The following is a 24,246-nucleotide window of genomic DNA, read 5'->3' as shown; positions in this document are numbered from 1 at the left end:
AGCATTGGTCAGGCTGCATCTGGAGTACTGTGTGCAGTTCTGGAGGCCTCATTTCAAAAACGATATGGACAGAGTAGAGCAGGTGCAGAGGAGACCAAGGATGATTGGGGCCTGGAGACCAAGCCGTATGAGGAAAGGCTGAGGGACTTCATAATGTTCAGTCTGAAAAACAGGACGTTGAGGGGGGACATGATTGCTCTCTTTAAGTATTTGAAAGGCTGTCATTTAGAGGAGGGCAGGGAGCTGTTCCTATTGGCAGCAGAGGATAGGACTCACAGTAATGGGTATAAATTATAAGCACAAATGTACTAGCTGGACATTAGGGAAAATATTTTACAGTGAGAGTAGTTCAACAGTGGAATCGGCTGCTTAGGGAGGTGGTGAGCTCCCCTTCACTGGCAGTCTTCAAGCAGCAGCTTGATGAACACTTGTCAGGGATGCTTGAGGCTGATCCTGGGTTAAGCAGGGGTTGGACTAGATGGCCTGCATGGCCCTTTCCAACTCTACAGCTCAGTGATATCTAACTTATTCTTGCCTTTGTCATATATATTGTAATCACAAATTAACTATGAAGTATGTTGGCTCTGCGGCTATTATACCTATCACATGCTGACAAACGTAACCAGACTTCACTACACATAGCAATCCCTGCTCACATTTGTCCTTTGCTAACCATGTTCCTCACTCAGCTCCTTCTCAAGTCTTCTCCATTGTCAATTCTAGATCAGGACAAGAACCTGATCCAGAGCCTTGCTGGATCTGTCTCACACAATGGCCAAACAGTTACTCTGGCGGGACAATAACTGGGCATGGAGGTCACTGGTAGTTTACTGTCTCTGAATGTTAAGGTTCCCCTTAGTCACCATGGGTAGTAGCCAGTGATAGACCTATCCTCCATGAATCTGTCTAATCTCCTCTTTTAAAGCCATCTTTGCCTGTGGCCATCAGTACAGTTTCTGGCAGTAAATCCCACATTTTAATCATTTGTTGTGTGAAGAAGTATTTCTTTTTGTCTGTCCTGAACATACTGCCCATCAGCTTTATTGGATGCCCTCAAGTTCTAGTATTTTGGGAGAGGTGGAGAAAGTTCTCTGTGTCCACTTTCTCCATCCCATGCATAATCTTATAAACCTCTAACATATTCCCTCTTAGTGGTCTCTGTTCTAAAGTGAAACTGCACAGTGTCAGGTACCCTCAATAATGCTGTAGTAATAGCAGTAGCTATTGACAGCTATAAGACAGTCATGCTAGGAAAAGTTGAGGGCAGCAGGAAAAGAGGAAGACCCAACAAGAGATGGATTGACATGATAAAGGAAGCCACAGCCTTCAGTTTGCAAGATCTGAGCAAGGCTGTCAAGGATAGGACATTTTGGAGGACTTTCATCCATAGGGTCGCCATGAGTCGGAAGCGACTTGACGGCACTTAACACACACACAATAGCAGTAGCACTAATATAGTATTTCTTGATTGCCAACTATTCTAGATACTTTATAAAAACACAAAAATGATTAATGCTTCTTGTGTTATTTTCATCAAACCAAAAAAAAAAAAAAAGGGACAGTTCTAGGTATAATTTTGATCGATATATATATATTCATCAATTACCCAATTACCATTTTAGTAGGAGCTATGTGTTAGTGAATACACACAACACCAAGTTGGTCTCCAAGAAGCCTCTTGCTGTGCTGACCTAGGACCAGGTCTGGCCATGTTAAAAAAAAAACAAAAAAAAAAAACCTCACTTTCAAAACATGACACAGTGCAGGGCTAATTACTTCAAAGACTCAACACACTCAATTCTTACCAGACGGAGTGCTGACTCAGTAGTCCAGTAGGTCTTAAACTCCTGAAAATATTATTTCAGAGCAATCATAAGAACCTAAGAAGAGCCCTGCTGGATCAGACCAGTGGTCCATCTAGTCCAATATCGTGTCCCACACAGTGACCAACCAGTTCCTCTGGAGGGCCAACAACAGGGCATACAGACCAAGGCATTCCCCTGATATTGCCTCCTGGCAATGGTATTCAGAGGCTTAATGCCTCTGAATATGGAGGTTGCCTTTAGTCACCATGGCCACCGTAGCCACTGATAGACATATCCTCCATCAGAGGAGCATGCCTATTATATTAGGTGCTGTGGTACATAGGCAGGATGGTGCTGCTGCAGTCATCTTGTTTGTGGCTTCCTAGAGGCCCCTGGTTGGCCACTGTGTGAACAGACTGCTGGACTTGATGAGCCTTGGTCTGATCCAGTAGGGCCTTTCTTATGTTTCTCCATGAGTCTGTCTAATGCTCCTTTAAAGCCATCTAAAACTCAATGTCAGTACTGTGATACTTGACTTGTTTATTTGACTATGCCACAAGTTATAGTATACATGAGAAATACTGGTCTTTGAAAGTTCTGGGTTGATGAAACTGCAGTTTGAAGGTCAGTGCATACAATGTTTGTTCCACATGGAGAAAAGACACATATCCCCCATGGTCATCATGGGCAAGTGATTAAAGTAGGCTGCCTGTTGGTGACAGAATCACTTGCAGTTTGTTCTCTATTAGTGGCCACACCATCAGATGCATCCTTTAAATTACCAATATTGAATAGACTGTACTGCCCACTTTTTGTGCCTGAACAGTCAGTTACATCTATTCATGAAGTGATGACAACAACACATCTCAACAGATAGTAACCCTATATGTTCAAAATGGCTGCCTTCATACAGCTAATGGTTCAGAGACCAGATTTCAAGCAGCCTTCTTGTGGTGGCTTTACAATATGATGTCAACTAGGGGAATCATCATTTGTAATAACATAAGTCTACATGTGCCATACACATCAGTTGCCTCATCTCTGGCACACAAGAACCTCCAGATTTGAAGTAGTTAGCCTCTGTATCTGTTAAGTTCCTCCAAGAACTTCTCCACAAGGATCTACTAACTACTTCTAAATAAAGAAAATGTGGATTTACAAACATAAAAATAACTTTGAGTTATATAAGGCCCACTTACTTTCAATGGTAGCTTGATATTTCCTTCCATTTTTTTTACCTCTGAAAATCTACCCTATAATTTGAAAGGTATGGTTAGCTTGTACATTGAGACTGAATTGGGATTGTGTATCATTTTACTTAGGTTTGGCTGACCTGAATTTGCAGTGGGCATTTCAATGACGGATGGTATTGCAAATTCTGCCAAGAAAAATAGGTCTTATCATCAACAAATCACTGAATGGATTTATGAAAGCCGGTTTACTTACATGGAAATCCAACATGATTAAGTAAAAACTGCAAAGCCAAAATCTTTTGAAGTAATATCCTAAATGTTCTCATAAGTGGTTTCTAGTGCAAAGAATATGCACAGATAATCCAAGGTAAACTCAGAACAAAATAATAGATGATAAAGAAAGCTGAAAGTATGGACATTTTCAGAACACCTTTATAACAGTGGCAACAAGCAGATGAACACAAGCACTCCAAAAAGGGAGCTCACACATCTCCATAGATCTAGATCACAATTACTCCACAGCTGATTGCAGAAGGGGCAAATGTTTTTTTGGGGGGGTGGGTGTCACAAGATGTAGCTGAAAGCCTGTTGCTACACCTCTAAAAATAGTCAGATGATCAAAGAGACCGTATGTGTCCAGAGAATTCTGTCTATTTCCCATTCAACTGCAACTCTCCTTATGCTGTTCATTGGGGTCCCCTTACTCCCATGAGCAGTGTTTTTGTGTACCACAGGGGGCTGCAAAAGCTGTAGGAGTTATTCCATGAACAGAGCTTCTGCTCATGGTTCTTTGGCTCCCATCCAATGTTTATAGCAACAGAAGAAAACAAAGCATGAAACTGACGCAGCACAAAATATGAATAAAAAACAGTCAAAAACAACGACATATCAAAACACGGGAAGTAGTTCTCAGTAGAAACAGTCTAGTGGATATTTCAGGGGTTTGGTACTTTTCTGCATAATGAGGCACCATGTCTTCAGTTTCATGCAGGAATATAAAATGTAATACAATATATAAGCTCAAGGAACATGAAAAAAGTATTTACTCAAAAGGAAGATGACCCTGAATGTAAGATAACCTTCTAAAACTGTTACACACAAAAGGTTTTTTAATTATTGGACATCTCTGTAACTTGTATAAAAAATTAAGATGATCTTTCCTCCTCCTCCTCCTCCTCCTCCTCCTCCTCCTCCTCCTCCTCCTCCTCCTCCTCCTCCTCTCCTCCTCCTCCTCCTTCTTGGCGTATCTGGACAAAATCTAATCTTGCATTTGAGTAAATACTGTGTAGCTTCTTGTTGCAATCCAGTGTTTCAAAATCTTTCTCCAATTATCAGTTTGAAAGAGAATTAAATTACAACTTTAGACCACCATGCCAACATTTTCTGAGTGACAGCATGGTGCAATGGTTAAGAGTGGCAGACTATAATCTGGAGAACTGTGTTCAGTTCCCCACTCCTCACCATAAAGCGTGCTAGGTGACCTTAGGCCAATCACAGTTCTCTCAGAACTCTTGCAGCCCATGCGGAGGCAGGCAATGACAAACCACCTTCGAATGTCGCATCCGTTGAAAACACTACTGGATGGCCTAAGTCATAGGCAGCCATTCAACCCAGCTTAGGGCTGCCGAGTTGGAAAACAGTGAAGACTGTATATATATAATATTTTAAACAAATAAAAGGTATAAACACAGGGTTTTTTTATTTCCTGGAATTTTGTATAATACCATTTAGTTACACTTCTGTAGGTAGTTTTTGCTTCTGCTTTGCCACTTCTGTAGGTAGTTTTTGCTTCTGCGGTTTGGGCATAGGGACAGATCCTGTTGGGGGGAGGCCATGCATGCATGCACACCTCCCCTGTTGGGGATCCCTATAAAGAGGTCGTGGGAGTGGGGGCCGATCAGTGGCATGCCTAGCTAGGGGGCTGTCAGCTGGCTCTCACATCCAGGTGATAGGGGAACCACACAGAGGCTCACAACCAGGTGGATCCCAGGTTTGCTACTCCATGCTTTCCTCCTGGCAGATGGGATGGGGGGATGGGGTCATATCACATGGCAGGTGGGTCGCCTGATACAGGGATCGATCCCCATGCTGTGCCAGTGCTCCTGCAGTTGTAGCCAATAAAAAGCTGGGCCTAATTTTTCCCTACACAGGTTGTGTAGGGTTCATCCTCCTCAACAGTTGTCCCACCCCATTTCTGGGAGGGGCAGTTGCTGAGTTTGTAGAGCATCTGCAGATGGTCCCAGATTCAATCCCCGGCATCTCCAGTTAAAGGGACTAGGCAAGTAGGTGATGCGAAAGACCTCTGCCTGAGACCCTGGAGAGCCGCTGCCAGTCTGGGTAGACAATACTGACTTTGATGGACCAAGAGTCTGATTCAGTAGAAGGCAGTTCATGTGTTCATGGGCCTTTGGGGCTGCAAGCAATACAAAAAAAGTCTTCACACTGGCAGAAGACAACAATACACGGAGACCAGCAAATCTCCCTAGGGAGGGAGTTCCAGAGTTTTGTCACGGGGACAGAGAAGGCCCTTTCTTGAGTTGCCAAGCTCCAGCCTCAGATGGCAGGGATCTGAAGCAGGAACTCTGAAGATGATTGGAGTGGTTGGGTAGATTCACATGGGAGTATGTTGTCCTTAAGATATGCTGACCCCAAGCCATATGGGGCTTTAAAGGTTAATACCAGTACCTTGAATTGGGCCCAGAAACAAATTGGAAGTGACTGTAGTTGGAACAAGACCAGAGGGATATAATCCCTACAATCCACTTCAGTCAACATTCTGGCCGCAGAGTTCTTTACCAACTGTTGCTTCCAGACACACTTCAAGGGCAGCCCCACATTCAACACAATGCAGTAGTCTAATTTAGATGTTACTGGGACATGCACCACAGTGGTAAGATTCTACCCGCAGACCAGCTGAGAGTCAGCAGGCAAAGGAAGCAAGGTAGATTGCAATTGGGAACCCTATAGACATCATTGCTTCTTTATGCATTGATGCATAGGCACAACTACACAAATGTAGTGTTTATTAATATATTTGTGGTGCTGGATAGACAAAGTCTGTGCAAACAGAAACTTCTGCAGAAGGAGGAACAACAAAAATGGACATAAAAGTGAAATGAGACATGAAATTGGATGCATGCTGGAGTGTGCGTGCACACCCCCTTAAATACAACTTGGTATTGGCCTCAACACTGGGCAAGGGCTCTTGAAATCTGAGCTGAGAAGCAGTTAGAGAAACTTTAACCACCTGAGAAATGCAATAATCACCCTGAAATGTGCAGTCTGCAGTGTTTTATTGCCATTATAAAATGCAATTTATACATAAAAATAAGGAAAACAGTCAGAGCCATCCATTTATGAGGCATCATAAATATTGTTATGACATCACTGACAACCACTCAGACTCTGCCAAATGCATCTAGGTTTCTGAAGCGGTCCTGTATTTACCTTTTAAATCTATTTTCGATTAGCATGAACATATATGTGTGTGTCTATAGACACACACACACACCTAGGCTGCTGATTCTGCAGCTTTGTTTATGCAATAGTGGGACCTTATGAACACAGGGGATTCTGGATGGACTGGGGAAACTAAAAGACCTCTCCAAAGATTGATGGAAACAGCTGTACTTTTTTACAGCCATGAGTTTGGTCTTTCCTCAGCCTTCACAGTGCAAATATGAGGGAACAACAGTACATAGGACAGAGGTATAGCACTAGGCTTGCCAGGCCCCGTAGCTCCACCGGCGGGAGCTTTCCGGGGCCGTGGCTGCAACGCACACATGCACCCCACGCAACGTGTCTACATCACTTCCGGGTTTACCCAGAAGCGACACGGATGCTCTAGTGATCTCGGCCAAAACTCTATGGTTTCCATAGAGTTTTATCCAAGATTGTCAGAGCATCCGTGTCTCTTTTGGGTTTTTACAGAAACTGCCTTGATCACCCTGACTGATGACTTTCACCTTAAGAGTGATGGGGAAGTGTTGATTCTCCTGGACCTCCCAGTGGCTTTTGATACCATCAGCCATGGTATCTTTCTGAAGAGGCTGGCTATGGCTGGGAAGGCGGTGCTGATGGACTGCTGTTTGGCCCCATGGTGTTTATGCTATGGGTCCCACAGGGTTCCAGCTTGTCCCCCATGCTGCTTAACATATGCATGAAACTGCTTGGAGAGATCATCAGTGGATTTGGAGTAAAGTGCCACCATGCTAGTTAACATATACATGAAAGGTCATATGGGAATATGACCTGGGAAGGGTCATACGGGCATTTGGAATGAGGTGCCACCAAAATGCAGATGTCCCAGCTATATTTCTCCTTAACAGTTAATCAAGATGTGTCTGTGGAAGTTTTGAATAGGTGCCTGAAGAAGGTAATGGGATAGATGAGGGCCAATAAATTGAAGCTCAACCCAGACAAGACTGAGACGCTGTTGGTCAATGGAGAAGCTGTGGAGCCAGCCTGTCCTGGAAGGGTTTGCCCTCCCCCTGAAGGAGAAAGTTCATAGCTTGTGGATGCTAAATGATCTTGGCCTATGGTTGGAGACTCAAGTCTCTCGCATGGCACATAATGCCTTTTATCAGCTCTAGCTGCTTCGCCGGCTACAGCCATTCCTCAAAAAGTGTGGTCTGGCCAGTTATTCATGATCTGATAACATCCAAGTTAAATTATTGTAATGTGCTCTACATAGGGTTGCCAGCTCTGGGCTGGGAAATACCTGGAGATTTTGGGGGTGTAGCCAGAGGAGGGTGGGGTTTGGAGAGGGGAGGGGAGGGGAGAAATTTCAATGGGGTATAATGCCATAAGTTCCACCATTCAAAGCAGCCATTTTCTCCAGGTGAACTGATCTCTTTCACCTGAAATCAGTTGTAATCCCAGGTGATCTCCAGCTACCACCTGGAGGTTGGCAACCCTAACTCTACATGCCTTTGAAAATGGGTTGGAAACCTCAGCTGGTCCAAAATGTGACAGCCAGGCTATGGTCAGGGGTTGATTATAAGGATCATATCACGCCCTATACCGAAAGATCTGTACTGGTTATCCATCTGTTTCTAGGCACAATTCAAAGCCCTGGTTCTTACTCCCAAGGCCCTAAATGGACCAGGGTACCTGAAGGACCATCTCCTCCCATATTATCCAAAATGTCAGCTCAGATCTGCCTTTCAAATTCTGCACTCTGTTGCACTCTAGATAGCAACTATAATAATAGAATCGTACAATCATAGAGTTGGAAGGGACCACCAGGGTCATCTAGTCCAACCCCCTGCACAATGCAGGAAATTCTGAACTACCTCCCCTCCCCCACATACCCAGTGACCCATACTTCATGCTCAGAAGATGACCAAGGTACCCTCCCTCTCCTGATCTGCCTAAGGTCATAGAATCAGCATTGCTGACAGATGGCCATCTAGCCTCTTCTTAAAAACCTCCAGGGAAGGAGAGCTTACCACCTCTCCTTCCCTGGAGGTTTTTTAGAGACAAGGCATTTTTCTGTCGTAGCACCTTGCCTTTGGAGTGTCCTCCCCCTAGAGGCCCACCTGGTGCCTACTTTACTTTCTTTTAGGTGCTAGGCCGAAACACATATTTTTTACCAAAGCTTTTAATCAGGGGTTTTTTAATCAGATTTTTAATGTTCAGGTATATTTTATGGATAGTTTTTGCACTGTTAATATCTAACGGCTTGCTGTTAATGGCTTGTTTTTGATACCAGGGTTTTTCATTGTAAGCCGCCTCAAGCAGGACTCTGAAGAGGCAAGATAGAAAGATTCTAAATACATAAATAGTGCCATTCTGCACATTTGCAGCAGACTACCCAAAGAAACAAAACATACATAAAATCATTATTAAAAATGAATTAGCATGTGCCTCAGGTGGAAACAACTCCTCCTCTCTGTTCTGGCTGTGCTCCAGCCACTAAAAGCCAGCACAAATGAAAACAGTTTGCATCTTCTCCAGAAAGGTTTAGGCATAAGCAGATCAAGTCCATTCTAAATTATATTCCAGAGATACTCTCCAGTTATACTTTTCCCTATGCTCTTCTTCTCTTACTTATGGATGCCCTTATGGATTACCGAGAGGCATTCTGAACTTTTAGAGATTCTCTAATAGTGCAGAATGGCACTATTTATATATTTAGAATATTTCTGTGTTGCCTCTTTAGAGTCCTGGTTGAGGCGGCTTTGAAAAAGACAGATTAACTGGAATTCTTTACAGGATATTATTTTGGGTACATGGTCCCCCCCCCCTTTCAGGCCCTTGTAAAAATGGAGAAGGGCCAGGACTAGAGCTATTTGGCAAATATTTAGAGTTTTTGGATACCTGAAACACAGACTCAATATGACATCTTCTTGCTTCGTGGTTCTGTGCCAACCAACCCCCAATGGAGGACTTCAGTTTGACCTTCTATGTCTTGTCCAGAATCCATAAAATGTGATTTAATATTCTCACACAAGTGTACCACCAAAAGGCAACGGTCCCTTTTCCCTTAAAAGGATTCAGAGGCAACAGGCACATGCGTGGGGTGGAAGTTGAAGACTTCTTTAGCCAACCAGCAGATTGTTACAGGAAGAAAAAGAAAACACAGCAGTGCTTCTGTCCTTTCAACTGGAGAATCGACAGTGGATGGAGCCCCTGGAACTGGTTGAGGGGCAGCACCTTCCCAAGTCTTGGTCCATGCTGACACTGTCCATTAGGACTGTTCCACAGACTTATGTATTATCTGACATACATTGCTTACACCTGTAATTTTAATGATACATTGCGGACTTTGATGGAGATAATATATCACAAGCCCTCCTGAGGTCAGCTGATTAGCTCTAATGACTACAGCATCATTCTACTACTCCTGTAACTTTTAAGGTATAAACAACACACTCCTAACCCTCAGCATTTCATGGGAAAGGAGGAAAGGCAAATGTCTGCTCAAAGCATCCAGGTCTGAAAAGTGAATCGGGCACAAAAGGAGAAATGTTGCACGCCACCTAACTCCTCAAAATGACAATGGGCTTCCATAGTTCTGCTACAAGCACCAGCCCCCAATTCTTGCACATAAGCATCTTCACACATTACTGGAAACTATGAAGAAGAAAAAGTATGTAGCAGTAGATGGTGATTGTAATAGTAGTGGTTAATAGTAGTAGCAGAAATAAATCATGCCTTATTTGAGTATTTTAACTATAGGTCAAACATGCATGGGTCTCCACTGTAGACATGCAAGGGGCACTTTGTTATCTTCACTGTTTAAGAATGTTTCACGTGTGTGTGTTCCTTGGATCCATAGAGTGTGTTCTGTAAATCATATTGCTCATAGAAGCCCCAGAGTTTCTGGATCATTGTGATGGGAGACAACAGTAGTAATAAACTATCTGCTTCTATTTTATCCCCATTATTTATTTATATATTTTATGTATTTGTTTGTTTAAAACGTTTTATGTACCTTTCCACCCAAAGAGGGTCCCCAGGGTGGGAACATCAAACATTAAAACACTGCATCATTAAAAACATTTAAAATAAAGTACTTATACAACAATCCTATCAAACATATATTATCAAAGCCAACAAAGGTAAATAGAACTCAGACTGGCAACATGATATCAGTGCCAAAATTTAAAATATACAGAGGGCCCAATCCAGTTAAATTAAGCTTTATTATAATCAATAGGACAAGTCAATTCCAATTCATTTCTATAAGACTGAGGGCCAAACCTCAGTTGCGGACGGATCCATCACTAGATCTTCTCAGTACAACAACAAATTTTGGAACACACCTTAATGACTAACAAGCTGTTACATTAACTTTTATGAGCCAGATCCTACTTGATTAGATGCAGGATCTTTAGGATTGCCAACCTCCAGGTACTAACTGGAGATCTCCCGCTATTACAACTGATCTCCAGCCGATAGAGATCGGTTCACCTGGAGAAAATGCCTGCTTTGTCAATTGGACTCTATGGCGTTGAAGTCCCTCCCCTCTCCAAACCCTGTCCTCCTCAGGCTCTGCCCCAAAAATCTCCAGGTATTTCCCAACCCAGAGCTGGCAACCCTAAGGATCTTCTCAGTGGTTTTTAAAAATGAATAGCAGGTGCACAGGTGCTTGATCGAGATCATAGCCATGGGCAGAGGGGAGGCTTACTCCTCATGTGATTTTACTGATTGAAACCAGCCACTGAAGAAGTCATGACCCTGGAAGAGGAAAAAACAGGCAGAAAGAGGGTGGCTGTCTTTTTTCTCTTTCACAGTTAACCACCTGGAAAGGTTGGTTTCAATTTTCAACACAGAGGTGTTTTATGCCTGGTCGCTTTAACCTCCTTTATTCCTAGTTTCAGCCAGGATCAAATTTTTCAGTATGCATGATATCGCATTCCTTAGAAGCTCAATGCTGTTTCAACACAAAATGAACCCGGCTTTTCCCATTCCTCTTCTGGCCCAAATTAAACCGTTCATCCTGGCTCATTCCGGAGTCACAGAGCATGCATACTCAGTTCTCGGGCTGAGCTTCCCTGCGTCTTCACGCCCCACCCTTTTTCAACCCCCTCCTCGAAGCAGCATGCATGTGGTTAAACAGCGGGAAACAGAAGATTGGCTTCTCTCACAGCCAATCACAAAGCAGTGTGTAAAGAAGCGAGGATTCAAGTGCTTCCTGCTTCTTGCTACCTCAGAGCTCTTTCTGAGCAAAAGAAAGGCTTTTTAAAAACAAGGCTTGGATTTCTCCACCCCCTTCTTTCAGATTGCTCCGTTTTTTGTTTTTTTTGTTCTTAAAATGCTTTGTTATGCGGCACTTGGGTTTTGGGGGAAGGAAATCTTCTCTCACAGGGAGCATGGCAAAGTAAGCCAATTACAGAGCAGCATTTAAAGGGATGGGACTTGATTTGAGCTTGGGAGACTGTTTTTCTGTATTCATGGCTCAATTAGCACACAGTTTCATCCCTGATCATTCAAGCCAATGCATACAGTTTCCTCCAACCCGGGTTACTTTAATGTGCGATGAACCCAGGTCCAAGCAGGGAGATCCAACCCATGCATAAAAGAACTATGAGTGTGATGAAGGTTACATTTCCTCTCCCTACACTCTGATCCTATAGGATGGCTGGTTATTTCAATTTTTTAAAACACTGGAAAACAATTGTCAGGGATCTTCCAACAACTTGTCTGGTTTGACCCTCAGGCATAACAAACTTGAGTTGGATTGAGCCAATTAATTTTGATTTATAATTTGGAAGAGCTTTTCATTTTAGCTCTGCTCCTAAGCATCTAGATCATCAAGGTTTGTCATCGTTATCTGCAGAGGCAACCTGCTTTAGTGTAATCTAATGAGAAAAACAAAAGATTACTAGTGTGGTCAAAGTTATTTGTTTGATATCTCTCTGCATAACTTATCAGGCAAAGTAATATTATGTCTTCTGTTACAGTGCAAGATCCTAGAGTTTCCTTTGTATTAAATATCATTTTGTTCATGGTGAGATTCAGTCTAAATGATCATTCAAAGATAAATCTAAATAAATAACAAGCTAGCTTTCAGGCAAACAAATGAATTTGCATTGTTTTATATTCATCATAAATATTTCACTTAATTACTGAGGTACCTTGTTCAGAAATACAAAACAACATTATACATTTATTAGCACTGTCCCTGCTGATTTTATAGATGTTCTGCGGAATGTTAAAACCAGAAGTAGAAACCGGCTCAAGAGCATACCCAGAAGAATACACACCATAATCAAATGCTAATCTTGACTGACAAACTACGCTTTGCTGGGTATCCTCTCTCTAACCAAAGCTTTCTGCCTTTAATCAGGTGTTACCATATTTATTGTCAAAAATCAAGGTCATTTAAGCTCTTCTTCTGTTAAAAAGATTCAAAGATGTGAAAGACTCAAGAAAATCAAAACCAACCTAGAAAACCATCTGTGGAACTGTTTTCTCATCCACAGAAGTCCGTGATTCATAATTCTTTAAACTTAAGGTGCAGCATCCTACACCCACAGCCCATTTATAACAGTCCTAGTATTTGGATGGGAGACCACCAAGGAATACCAGGGTTGCTGTGCAGAGGAAGGCACTGGCAAACCACCTCTGTTAGTCTCTTGCCATGAAAACCCCAGAGAGGGGGCGCCATAAGTTGGCTGCGACTTGACGGCACTTTACACACACACATGAGAGCTCCAGTACCTTCATTGCTTTCCCGCATACAAAAGGGTCTCTCTGTGCTTTTGTGTGCTGACTGGCTCCGGCTGAAATGAAAGAGGTCACCCACTGATCTGTGTGTTTTTCGTAGGATACTTGGACCTTTGAATCAGAATGGCAGCCATGACCCAACATTTGATAAAGTTCAAGCTGTGTATGCACCTTTGTGTGGGTGAATGTTCTATGGCACTGCAGGGAACACAGCAGCTCTATTTTTGGCCTAAGAGTTTGGCTGGCAGAAGGGCTTGTATTGCAGGGCTACCGTTGAAGCTGCTCCAGAAACTTAAGCTGATCCAGAATGGGGTGGCGCTGGTCCTTACGGGGACCCCTTGAAGAGCTCATATATAACCTGTGCTCTGCCAGCTGCTCTGGCTCCAGATTGAGTACTGGATAGGGTTGCCAACCTCCAGGTACTAGCTGGAGATCTCCTGCTATTACAACTGATCCCTACTTATGCTGGCGGTGAGGTCACACCGCCTCCTATAGAGTTTCAGCCCAATTCTCAGGAATGGGCTGTTAGACTTTACTAAAGCCAACTGGATTGAAAAGACTTGGAGCCCATTTCTGGGGGGGGGGGAACCGCAGCAGCCGGGACAGCGCAGCTGAAAAGCCTCCTCAGAGGCTTCCAGGCTGCCGTGGAGGGGGGGGAAATTTTTTTTCAAAAATAAAAACAGGAAAGGGGGCTTTTCCCCCCAATAGGGGAAAGTGGGCCTGAGCCACCTAAAAAGGTGGTGCAGGACTGCCGAGCATCCCGGGAGGTGTTCTCGGGGTGAAAGGGGTTTGGTAGCTGTCTAAAGGCAGCTCCGCCCCCTTCCCCGCCCCCCCGGAACACCTTGGGAACACCTCCTCGGATGCTGGCGCAGGGATTTGCACTGCGAGAACACTGGCGGAAGGCCCCACCGGCGGCAAATTCCCAAGGTGCTATCAACCTGTTCCCTTTTGCATCTGGCCACTGTGTCCCATCAATATTCACAGTCTCCAGGTCTGAACGACAACTCCTTCCCTTGCTATGGTATTTATAAAGCATTGATGCCTGCAGTAAACTCCTAAGGGAGATAAAAATTCATATTCCACAGAAGGACCTTTTTTTTTTTTTAACCCTGTCTAGGAGTCATCTCCATCTCATCCACTGAAACACTCTGTAAAAATCAGAGACGTCATAAATGCAGTTTGTGGTTTAGTATGGGCACACTGGGTGATTCTTAAATGGAAGCTTAAAAACCCTCATCTGTAGATTGGTGCCTCTGGAACGAAGTGATTTTCTGTTAAAAAGTTGACAAAATAAAGCACAAGTGATCAGCTTGCTCAATGCACATACTGCAAACCCTCTATAAGTTTAATTTTAGCCTGATGTGATCGCTATCATTTGCATACGATTTCAATAGTTTTATTCCAAACACCTTCCCACAAATATAAACATTATGACATACGGATAGTTTAATGAAATTGGTTATTCCTGAATTTAACCTATAGTCACTTTATTTTATGCTGTCAGTATATTATAAAAAGTTTGGCCCTTTTGATTACAGTTGATGGGACTATCATTAAGGTTTTGTCTAAAATGGTCCTCTTTGAGAGTCAGGGATTTAACAAAAGACCCTTAAAGTGAAATCCTTAGGAGGTTGACTCACAGCACATTCCTGACTTCTGAGGACAAAAGTCCGCAGGAGGCCAGGAAGCGGTTGCACTGGCATTGGGGCCCTCCACACTGGTGTTTGGGCTACTTATGCCACCGTAAGTGGCCCCAGCGCTGGCAGGGATGCTCGGATGCTGCAGCAGCGCCACCCTGGGACACTGACAGGGCCTTCCAGCAGCGTCCCACTGGCATAAAGTGCCATGCCGGTGTTCCAGGAGGCATTCTGGCATCCCCAGGGGCATTGTCCCCTTTCAGCCTGGCATACCGGCAGCAAGAATGGCAGCGCAGCACCTGCTTTTTAGCAGGCGCAGCCTCACTGTTCTCTATGGGGCAAAAAGCCCCATTTAAAATTTTAAAGCCTTTAAAAGTCTTTTTTTCGAGTTTTCGGCACTGGGGAAATGGCTTAGGGGGAGTCGCAGCGGTGCCTCTTCCCCACGTTCCCCACATGCCGAAAGCTCAGGAATGCACTGTCAGAATCCTACTGAGGTCTGTTCAATGGGATTTACTCCAACAAAAGTGTTCTTAAGATTGTACTGTTGATGTCCATTTCATGTCTGTGGGTGGTTCTGATTTGGGATCTACTTGTGGGTGTCGGATCTCTAGTTCTCTCAGATGTATTTGTGAGAGAAACAGTGGTTTTGTCATGTGAATGGGCAAAGAGAAAGAGCACTGGGTGTTTCTACCTAGCTGCTGAAGAGTGACTGTTTGCTTCCCATATGATCTCCTTGCTTATATGTAAACAAAACCAATATTGCGAAAATACTCTAAATCTTCAGAGATACCCTGAAACTTCTCATCCCTCAGAAAAATGTATAATTATATTTTAAAGATTGTTTTTGTAAGTAAACCACAAAAACTGGCTACTAAATAAGAAAAAAAAAGTAGCTTTCATTTTGGCAGCCCACCGAAAGAACTAGACTTTAGTGGATGTCTGGTCGCAGCCGATACTTTCATGTGCGCACAGACATACACACAAAACTTTCTAACACATTTGGGGTAAAATCTTGTCAATCTTTAAAAAGTTTATGATACCTATTATATGGTTCTGAAATCAGGGATGGCCATTATGTTTTATGGGGCTGGGATGTGCTGGAATGAAAGACAACCCTCTAAACAAGGATTATAATGGAGGGCAGCTGACAAAACCTGACTGGAGAAGCTGGAAAGTTCTGGCATTCACAACAGGAGCTACAAGTGTTATTTTCAGTGTAGGACTAAAAACCACTAAGTCAGCCAATGTTCTTTTAGTTATGTGCGTGAACAAAAAGGAGAGAGAGAGACAGAGAACGAGAGGCTAGACAAGGAACTAAGAATGTCCTTTCAAAGAATTAAATTGTCATAATAGCAGAAATAATACGGATTACATAGTGTGTTTTGAAATTGCCAAGATCACAGGGAGTTGGGAACTTGTTTCTGCCTATCATTTCTAGGTCATATTTTCAGAGTCGATCGAGCATGCAGACTGTCTGTCTTGTCTCTTTCCAACCCTCATCTCTCAATGTTCCGCTAAAAGGTAGCACAGCATTGAGGATCTGTTATTCGTTATTTCAGTATGGAATGTCTGGCTTTTTATGATTGTTTTAATTGGTGACAGCGATCCCTACTTGAACATCCTCAGTCTGGCTCTGATGTCTTCTCAAGTCTTGCTCAGTGACATCCTGTCCAAGACTGTGCATGTTGCTTTGTATTGGGCAAAGTTTGCACCTCCTGCCTACCATTCCTACACTAATTCAGTCCTTGCATGTTTTAAATACAGAGACCATTGGCTTTTGCCATTTGTATTCTTTTCCATAAATAACACATATGAATAAATTAATAGTAAATAATGTTAATTTAGATTGACGTTCAATAGGGCTAATTCCAAGCGTGTCATTTTACAAATTTGCTCCATATTACTAACATGGCAATAGATCAGATTTATGTTTCTTCCTCAAGCAAACAGTCCCAGCCATAGACAAATATCTGTTTAACTGTACAAAAGTAATGAGAGAATTGCCCTGGCCTGGATTGCCCAAACTAGCTCATTCTCATCAGATTTCAGATGCTAACTAGGTCATCTCAGAGATACAACATTTCAAAGGATATAGTTCAATCTATCTTGAAATTACAAGGCAATGGACTGCATGTATATGTGTATCAGCTCCGATGATTAATTTAGGCAAACACTAGCCATCCTTCCATAATTCTCACTGAGTTGGAAAACTCAAATGTCCCAGAAAACCAGGCCCTGGGATTAGTATAGACATTCCTTTCCTGTCCAGGTCACCAATCTAAATACATAGAGTCCAGTACTAATTTTGAAAAAAAATTGATATGATGCCGTTGAATAGGCAACAATTCTGATGTCTTCCAACATCTTGGTATAATTAGGTATCTTCCAAATGTACAGTAGCTCATAGCTTATGAAAAGCCTTAAAATCTGACATCTTGGAGAGTCTCAGATGTTGAGAGCTGTGTGGGCAGAGAAACTGAATGATCTAATCACATGCTGAGGAGGCCCTTCCAAAACAAGATGAGCCATGTTGGCATAGTTTATCTCCTTCCATGCTGAACCAAGCTCTTAGATTAAGAGGAAACCAAACTCCCTGATGTTAAAATTCACTAGCCCTGTTCACGTTACAGTAAAGGCATGTACAACCTGCGTGTACATGCATACACCTGTTTGTAAGAAAGAGCTAATGAACATTCACTTTACAAATGAAATCAGGGACCAGTACCTAGATAAATGTGCAGTTTCAAACACACGTTCAGCTGTACATGTGTTGAATGTATTGTGAGAATTATTCAATGCATGTATAAAGACCAATCAAGTGTACGCTGTACACAGATTGTACGTGAGTTCCTTGTAACTTGTGAACAGGACTACTGGAATTGGTGTTCATGGCTAGGGCTGTTAATTTTTGATGGCTATAGATCTCATCAAGAGCCCCGTGGCGCAGAGTGGTAAAGCTGCAGTACTGGGCTGTTGGAAAAAAAATTCTGTAAAATTTGGATTCGGCAAAATTTGGCCCTGTTTTTATTTGGGAAATGCTGAAGTCCAAACTCCCCCAATTCGGATCCGTGGAATTTGGCATGAGATTCGGAGTTCGGGGAAAAATTCAGCCGAATAAAGCCATTTAAAGCACATTCGCGCCTTTCCGCAGCTCCAGGGGGGGCATGTTTGGAGGTAGAGGTCTCAAACTTTCAGATTGCTGACCTGGACAGGAAAGGAATGTCTATACTAATCCCAGGCCTGGTTTTCTGGGACATTTGAGTTTTCCAACTCAATGAGAATTATGGAAGGATAGCTAGTGTTTGCCTAAATTATGCATCAGAGCTGATACACACACACACACACACACACACACACACAGAGAGAGAGAGAGAGAGAGAGAGAGAGAGAGAGAGAGAGAGAGAGAGAGAGAGAGAGAGAATCTCCCCCCCCCACATACACACACAGAGGGGAAAAAAGTATAGAGAATTATAGAGAAAAGCCCCCAAATCGGTCTTACTGTGGATTTCTTCTTCTCTTCCATCAGGAGCAGGGACTGGGAATCAGGACTCAGGAGTAATCCAATATGATTCTAGCAGACTCACACACACATACTCTCTGGCCATTTATGCACGGGAGGTTTTGCCTTGGATTTGCCACTCTCTAGATGCACATTAAGGATGGCCTGCTATCATTCATTCCAATGGGTGGATGGGGGGGACCCCATAACTCGGGATTAATTGCCTTTTATTCAGACCCCCGGGCCGGGGTAATGGTATGACCCAACTGCTGAGGCAACCAGACCCCTGGGCCGGGGTAATGGTACGGCCCAACTGCCAAGGCAACCAGACCTCCAGGCCAAGGTAATGGTATGGCCCAACGCGAATGTGTTTTTAAAGGCTGTATTCCAATAAGCAGATGAGCGGGGGGACCCCTTCCGGGCCCCATAATTTGGGACCCCCTGACCCAATCTTTACAAAACTTGGGGGTTCTTGCAAGAAGGGTCCCCTCAAGCTACACTGAAAGTGTGGGACCTCTACCTCCAAAAATGCCCCCCCGAAGCCGCAGAAAGCCGTGAATGTGTTTGTAATGGCTTTATTGCAATGGGCAGATGGGGGACCCCTTTCGGGCCCCATAACTCGGGACCCCCTGACCCAATCTTCACAAAACTTGGGGGTTCTTGCAAGAAGGGTCCCCTCAAATGACACTGAATGTTTGGGACCTCTACCTCCAAACAAGCCCTCTCAGAGCTGTGGAAAGGCACGAATGTGCACACGCACCCCCCCACGTGGGTTTTCTCTCTCCCACACAAACAGACACTCCCTCTTTCTCTCCCTGGGCCACACAGCAGCTGGGCTAACGCACTCAACCATGACTGATTGGCCAGAAGAAGACCCGGCTTGGCCAACATTGGCTGCGGGAGAATGCTGCTAGTTGCTTACTAACTGACGGTTATGCTGCTGATTCAGAGCCCCTGAATTTGTTGAATTTATTCAGCATTCACCCGAACTCGCTAAATTCGGCTCCTCGTTTCCCCGCCTTTTTTTGAATTTGGCTCTATCCGAACCGGAAAACACCGAATCGGGGGAAATTCAGCTGTTTTTTGGTTCAGGACGAACTGAATCGACAGCCCTACTGCAGTCCAAGCTCTGCTCACAACCTGAGTTCGATCCCAATGGAAGTTGGTTTCAGGTAGCCGGCTCAAGGTTGACTCAGCCTTCCATCCTTCCGAGGTCGGTAAAATGAGGACCCAGCTTGCTGGGGGTAAAGGGAAGATGACTGGGGAAGGCACTGGCAAACCACCCCGCAAACAAAGTCTGCCTAGGAAACATTGGGATGTAACATCACCCCATGGGTCAGGAATGACTCTGTGCTTGCACAGGGGACCTTTACCTTTATAGATCTCATCAGATCTCAGAAGCTAATCAGGGTCAATACTTGGAAGAGAGACCACCAAGGAAGACTGCAGAGGAAGGCAATGAAAAATTACCTCTACTTCTCACTTGCCTTGAAAGCCTCTTGCTGGGGTCTCCATGAGTTGTCTGTGACTTGATGGCACTTTACACTCACACACCTAGATCTCCTGTCCCTCTTCAAGCTTTTTTTTTTTGCCACTTACCTATAAGGAGATGTGCATGTGTGGTAGTGAGTCAATTTGTCTTTCCTTTCCCAGTTTCCTTTGGTGTTTGATCAAATGACTGCACATCTGAAATTAATATTGCTCCTACGAAATGTAGGTGTGCCCCTGGAAACTAAGCTAGAATATTTCTTCAGTTAGCATCTGAGAAAGACAATGGAGACTCTAACTGACAGAGCATATGGGACACATAATTCCTGAATGGGAGAGTATATATGATTTCTGTTCATCTGTAGTGTGACCCCAACCGATGTCCTAATAGTTAATAAGATGAATTATTTGGGATCCTACCTGGAAATGTCCCAGACATGATGCAAATTCACCTTTCAAGTGAGGGACCTTGCAAAATGATCATAATGTCATAACTTCCCCGTGGGGGGGGGACTTCTTGATATAGTCCTAAAATTGGGGCCTAATGCTGTAACTGAAGTATGATATTTATTCATGAAAAACCAGAGAGAGAGAGAGAGAGAGAGAGAGAGAGAGAGAGAGAGAGAACAATTGAATTATGAAGAGCTGCTTAACAAGTAAAGTAAACATCTTTTGGAAATTTAGGTCTCCATTTTGAAGCCTGGCTGTGCAATTCAAAAGGGTGAAATAATACCAACACCCTTCTGCTAGCCAGTTTATTTAACAAGGGGAGTAGTAAGCTTTCTGAACACTCCACTCGGGAACGGGGCTCTTTTATGAGGCTGCCAGCTGGAGGAGGAGAAGCAAGGAAGGGGGCAGGAGATGGATGTTTAAGCAAACTGTAGCTGCTCAGGGACTATTCAAAGCTGCTGCATCACAGGCAGGGGGGATCAACTGTGGGAATCCTGCAGCATGTTGCTGGCTGCCATCAGCAGCAAATGCCACTGTAAGAATGAGGGCTAAGGAGGTAGCTGGGAGGAAAAAGCAAAGCGCTGGAATAAAAACAGGAATATGCAGGGTTGGGGGGGTTATTCGTCTCAACGAGGAGGATAAAAAATAAATGTGGAAAGATGTGTGTCCTACTTTTCACATATGTGAAATGTGAAAACGAGAAAGGAAAAGGGAGGGGTGGAGAGGCTGAGGAAGAACTGGAGAAAAAAAGAGAGGAGAGACTACTAAAGAAATGAGCCCCCCCTGTACAGACTGCCTGACGCCAGATGGCTTCTTCTAATAAATATTCAACCTTAACTCAGTTCCCATGTAACTTTATTGTAAAGCTGCCAGCACACCCACACAGATCTGGGCCAGCAAAATGATTACAGTAGTACAAACAAAATAGTGCAATAGAGGAAACAGGCAGACAGGATCCTGTATACAGAAAGACAGAATGGCAAAGATGCGAGTCAACAAACCCTTCGATACTGGGAAGCTCCGAATTACCTGAGAAAAACAAAAGAAAAGCAAGCAAGCAAGCAAGCAAATACACACATCACCACTTCTATTTTCTTCCATTTGTTGGAACAACTTTCTGTGGACATGTAAAAAAGAAACATTAAAAATCAAAGGTTACCGTTCCAAACTTCTATTTATGGTCATAATTCTTCCAGATACATCAAATAATGAGTAAATCAACTTATGTTGCCGTTGTCAATTGCATGTCCACATAGTGCCATCTTACAATAAATGACCTTAGCAACTGATGCAGATGGTTAATAATTGGGGGAGGAAGGGGGCACCATATTAATTTCCCCTTATAATACTGGCTACAGGCTCAAAAACCTCGTAACATTAGTTGTTGGTCTTCCGTGATTTCCTCAGAGCTGGATTATGAAACCTGAACAGGTTAGAAACCCCAAAGTGATTAAAATAGGATCTTGACCAAATTCAACAGTACATACTCGGTTTAAAACCAAAACTGGAGAAAAAAGAAAAGACTCCACAGGCCTTTATTTATGGATACTCTGGAACAAGAATAAGAATCCGCCTCAGAAAAAAAAGGGGGGGAACTAGCAGAGGCACATACTGTTCATTTCTTGGCCTTGTTTCTGGAGGTTTTACTTGCTGAATTGGTCTTAATTAGAGACTGGAAAATGTGGGTAGTCTGTTTTAAACTTCTACCTACAGCTAAGGCAGATTTTTAACAACTAGGCATGTGCCAGGGATGTATCAGGTAGCTACGATTACACAGTAAAATGACTTGGGAAGAACTGAAAGCAGTGTTTGCCTATTCCTCAAAATCTAATCTTTGAAGGCAGTGAGCTAACCACTCTCCTGGCAGGAAACTGCTGATGTGATAGAAAGATAAAAAAGAATAACAACAACTGAAATACAGAACTAAAATCAGGAAGTGTTTCCTGATGATGAAATTAACTCTTGGGAACTCAGAACAGAGAGTGAAAGGTAGCCAAATGTGAAATGTGGCTTCTAATAGTTCTTTGGGGAGAACAGAATCATGTACTAGGACATGTTGCAAATAATGGAAACCTTCCAATAGGAATTTCTCTTTTGCAAGACCCGCTGGAAAGCACAAGAACCAAGGAAGAGGTGAACTATTACAATGTCCTCTCTCCTTTTGTAACCGATCTGGAACTCTTTCAAGAAAGGCTTTTCGTTACTCATTTTCCTTGCCTTGGGTTGTCATGCCCAGATAAGGTTTTTCCCCTCACATCAACCAGACACCTAGTCTTTGATTTGCCACCTTTCAACTAGACAAGGGGTCCTGGTTACCATCCTTTTCTAGTTTCCACCATGGTCAGGCATCTGCTGAAGGCCATGGCCTGTCATGGGGCCCAGTGCTGGCCAGAAATGTTTGGCTCAACAGCACTCACCAGGAAATCGAAGATAAAACCTGAGGCCCATTTCCTGATAGGAGAGGTGCTTAGCAGAGGCAGCATAGCACGGCAAGAATTGCATTTCATTCCGTTCCAGGCCTTTCTCCCACTAGAAAATGAAGGATATCTTTGGGGCAATCCATTGGTTTATGGAAGGGCTATCTAGGGGAAACAACAGAGTATGACTCTAGATTCCTTCAAGTCCCACCATTGCGGATAGGGGTAAAATGAGTGCAAACCAGTCAGGAGGGCAACCCCTCCAGTGACCCCCAGTCCCAGCAGGAGATGGGAGAATGACCTAGAGGTTACAGTAGCCTCTGCTCCCTAGTCAAAGACACAATAGAGGAAGTGGAGCAGCAACTCTCTCTGACCTCCTTTAGCCCACCCAACCCCAGAGAGGTAATTATATAGGCTACTATGCAAGGTGACTAAGGGTAACCCTCCACAACCAGTGAGAGTAAACCTCTAAACATCAGCGCTAAGAGGAAACATCAGGGGAGATCAGGGTTACCAACCTTCAGGTGGCACCTGGAGATCTCCTGCTTTTACAATTCATCTCCACCTGACCAAGATCAGGTCCCCTGGAGAAAATGGCTGCTTTGGAGAGTAGGCTCTATGGCATGATAGCCTGCTAAGGTCCTCCCCCTCCCTAAACCCCACCTGCCCCAGGCTCCACCCCCAAAATCTCCAGCTATTTCCCAACCCAGAGGTGGCAACCCTAGGGGAAGTCCTTGCCATCTATACTGTGTTTGTTGACTTTCCGGGGCCAACTGAATGAAACAGGGTGCTAAACTAACAGAGCATTCCTAAGCCAATCCACCGAGAATCCTACTCAGGTTTGCTCTGTTGGAATATACAGCATTAACTGTACAAGAAAAGAAGCCCCTGCAGAGGGCAGCAAAGTGGGCAAGTTAGTCAGATAAGGATCTGAGTGCTACCCACTCTTATTCTACTAAATGATGCTTCCTTGTTTTGTCCCCAGAATGCAAGGCTCAGGCTTGCTTCTGGCTTCTTCACACTTGCTGAAAGCTCTTTCTGACTTACTTTATATGTTGTACATATTTATGCTGCAAAAACTTGTTCTTCGATGATTTAAAAAGAAAGGGGGCTTTTTTTTTTAAAGAGAGGGAGGTTGTAGAAGAGTAGTCTTAAACAGAATTACATCCTTTTAAGCCCACAGGCTACAATCTTAAGAAGGCTTTCCCGGGAGTAAGCCCCATTGAATAACATGGGACTTACTTCTAAGTACAACGGTTTGGAATTATTCCCACAGACTCCAATGGATTTAGAAGGGAGTAACTCTTCTTAGGATTGGATTGCTAATGTTCTATAGCACATCATCATGCTTGACAGTTCAAAAATTAACATCACAAAAAGCAATGCGGATGGAGGACTCAACAAATTGGTCTCTTGTGTCCCCTTTTAATGGTGCTACCAACTTGAAACAACCCTGGGGTTGTTATTTGCCCCATTAGGGGGCTGCACGTGCATTGGGTGCAACTGCCCAATGGGGCAAATACACCACCTGACACTGTTTTGGGTCGGTAAAATGTTCTGGGGGAGGCAGGAGCCCCTCAT

This window comes from Euleptes europaea, chromosome 15 (assembly GCF_029931775.1).
Source record: "Euleptes europaea isolate rEulEur1 chromosome 15, rEulEur1.hap1, whole genome shotgun sequence".
NCBI classification, from domain to species: domain Eukaryota; kingdom Metazoa; phylum Chordata; class Lepidosauria; order Squamata; family Sphaerodactylidae; genus Euleptes; species Euleptes europaea.
This window is presented reverse-complemented; position numbering follows the sequence as displayed.